Source organism: Cucurbita pepo, chromosome LG07, assembly GCF_002806865.2.
Source record: "Cucurbita pepo subsp. pepo cultivar mu-cu-16 chromosome LG07, ASM280686v2, whole genome shotgun sequence".
Lineage (NCBI taxonomy): Eukaryota > Viridiplantae > Streptophyta > Magnoliopsida > Cucurbitales > Cucurbitaceae > Cucurbita > Cucurbita pepo.
In genome coordinates, this window is record NC_036644.1 from 8,910,722 (window position 1) to 8,914,015 (window position 3,294).

General features: G+C 38.9%; 1 long non-coding RNA gene across 2 annotated transcripts; it reads right to left on the reverse strand.

Moving 5' to 3' along the window:
• Positions 1-307: 307 nt before the first annotated feature.
• On the reverse strand, positions 308-2,500 carry LOC111799191. 2 transcript variants are annotated; one of them, XR_002815784.1, is made up of 2 exons: positions 2,288-2,500; positions 308-825 (listed from the first exon to the last, which is right to left on the reverse strand). It is a non-coding gene; the product is annotated as an uncharacterized LOC111799191 (long non-coding RNA). The 2 variants fall into 2 exon arrangements; XR_002815783.1 differs by lacking the exon at positions 2,288-2,500 and adding an exon at positions 1,279-1,319.
• Positions 2,501-3,294: the final 794 nt, after the last annotated feature.

Consider the following 3,294-nt stretch of genomic DNA (forward strand, 5'->3'; position numbering starts at 1 on the left):
GATGATTATTTCCATAATGGTTGTAATTTCTATTAACTAACAAGGCTCTGGGAGGAGAATTATTCCTAACCCTTCTGTTACATTTGAAGTCTCCTTGATGTGAAACTAGAGTATTAAAGAGAATTTCATTGCTCACTCTCTTCTCCCGAATAAGAGAACAACTATGTATATAAAGTAGATAATCAAACATACATGTAAATCATTAACAACAACTCTTTAATAAACTAAAATCATACCGTCAACATACTTAAATTATATAAAACTCTCTCGTCTCTCCTATTAAGTTTAGCTCTCCATACAAACTGAATTAAACAAAGGAATCCGCATCTTCATCATGTAAAATTGATGGAATAAGGAAATAGAGAGTTATCCCGGTTTGTTGCCGTTCGTCAATAGAAGTTCCCTTCTCTTGGGCTCTCACGTCCACCTCTTTGCCCTAATCAATCTTTGTTGGTCTCCTTTTCCTTCTGCTATCAACCGCTGCTCGATTAAGGTTTTCTTCTTCTTCTCTGGTTTCACAGCAGTTCACTGCAGCAGAGGCTGCTGCTGCTGTGTAATTCGATTTTTTTTTCTCAAGGTGTGGCTCTCCTACTCTTGGTCTTCCTTTTTCCATTGAGCATGGGTTCCCCTTTAGGGCTGGAAAGGAATAAGTTGTCCACATAGGATGTTACTCATTGGGTAATCAATGACCCACTTGGACGTGTCCACATAGGATGTTACTCATTGGGTAATCAATGACCCACTTGGACGGTTGGTGTGGATTTAAAATTTCCATGTCATCCCCCATTTATTTCTAGATTTGCTACTCCGGTTCAGCATAAATGTCTGAAATTTTACCACATAACTCAATTAAATGTACAGTTAAGATCGATTTATGCAAAATCATATTTTTTTCATGTTGGGTCGCAATAAACGATTTCATGCTCGCTAAGAAGTATAAATGGGGTAAATAATGAGAAAATAGTGAATAAGAGTGTCATATTAAATACAAAAAGACTTGATATGACTCTACTTTTACAGAGTTATCACTCATGCTTTATGGTGTCATGAAAACTCGAAATTCTTATAGTGATAATCATCTCGTTTTTAGTAACCATGATGCTATTTCCTTCCAAAAGAATAAAAGAGAGTTAACGAGTAGTGGTAGATATCATAAACAAGCTAAAATTTAGAATACAAATCAACTAATAAATAAGATAAAATTCAACTAAAAAACACTCAAATGAAAATATCCATCGAACCAATACTTGAATTCTACACGGCCTACTACCCACTTACAGTCTTATTGGTTGAAACGTAACACTCATAATGGTCATATTGTAGGTTCGAGCCCTACTAAGCCTACTATAGGTAGGGTTCATGACGAGTGGGCATGAACTGCAACCAAACAAGCAAGAGTCAGCCAACCACGAACTCGTGAACTATAAAGAAACCATCTAAGAGCTTTGTCTAAAGGACCGAACCCGAAGCCGAGAACAAGATTGCAAAAAAGTACAACATACCTTCCTGATTTAGGAAGAGCACCATGTGCAAATCTTTCCTTCTAAATAGCAATCCAACAGCTCCAAATCCTTCAACAAAAAAACTTGAACAAACCAAGAACATATAACAAATGAATCTAACCTAATATAGGATCTCACAATTCACCCCGCTTCGATGTCTACCGTCCTCGCTAGCACACTGTTCGACGTTTGGTTATGATACCATTTGTAACAGCCCAAGTCCACCGCTAGCAGATACTGTCCGCTTTGGCCAGTTACGTATTGTCGTTAACCTCATGATTTTAAAACGCGTCTCTTAGGGAGAGGTTTCCACACCCTTATAAAGAATGCTTCGTTCTCCTCCCCAACCGATGTAGGATCTCACAATCCACCCCCCCCTTCGGTGCCCAGTGTCCTCGCTGGCACACCGTTCAGTGTCTTGACTCTGATACCATTTGTAATAATCCAAGCCCACCGCTAGCAGATACTGTCCGCTTTGGTCGGTTACATATTGCCGTTAACCTCATGATTTTAAAACGCGTCTGTTAGAGAGAGGTTTCCACACCCTTATAAAGAATGTTTCGTTCTCCTCCCCAACCGATGTAGGATCTCACAATCCACCCCCCCTTTGGTGCCCAGCGTCCTCGCTGGCACACCGTTTAGTGTCTGACTCTAATACCATTTGTAATAATCCAAGCCCACCGCTAGCAAATATTGTCCGCTTTAGCCCATTACGTATCGCCATCAACATCACAATTTCAAAACGCGTCTGCTAAGAAGAGATTTCCACACCTTACAAACAATACCTCGTTTCCCTCCAATCGATGTAGGATCTGACATCTAGAGAGAATGAGAAGAGAAGGCTGACGGAAAGAGACATGAACACACACTAGTAAAGGTATGAACTTTTTTCATACAATTGCTCGAAGCGTGTGCTCACTCTCTTCTGTCAGCTCTTTCAATTCTCTCATCTTCTTTGTTGATATTAGGGTTTCTTCATTGTTCTTCCTTTCAATCAACAAAACCCTAAGTTTGTGTCCCTTTCTTTTTGAGCTAAGAAGGTATATAAACACACTCAAGCTCACTCATTTATGATGATGTATGAAACAAAAACGAAAGGAAGGTGGCGGTCGCCGTTTTTAATAATTGTTGGATGTTAGTTCGAGGTAAACGTATCCGTCATGTCATGTCATGTCATGTCTTGTCTTGAAATGAATTATGTAACTTTTTTTTTATTACATCGAACGATTTCTTAGTTGTGTTGTTGTTCTGATCCTTTCAGTGGGAGAGAGAGATAAATAGTACATCGGAGGACAAGTTGTGGAACTCTATCCATCTGTAATAACTCAACTTTCGAAAAATCTAGACCGTCTAAGTTTCGTTACCAGTTACACACAATAATGTCATCATTAAAGCGGAAAAACAAGAACATGCAAGCTGTAAGCTCATATAGTGTTAGAGAAAAACATTTCACTTGTACGGGTTCCTTTTTTTTAAATGCGTTTCAGAAAACAACTCGTTCTCGTTCATTAAGAAACGATAATAAATAAATGGATATTTCGTGTTTGCAAAAACGGACCGAAAAGGGTCTTGGACCATTTAGAGTAAATGAACCAAATAATTTGGAAATTGAGAGTAGCAAGTAGTCCCCTCTCTCGTGGTCCTCCTTGGCCTCAAACTATCTAACCTAATAGCTTGTTGATTTGTCAATCTCAACTCCAACGTCATCGATCCAAATCCAAACATAATGATACCTCTACATAATTTATGCGATTACGAATCCTTTCGGAACGAACCCTAATTCAACTCGATG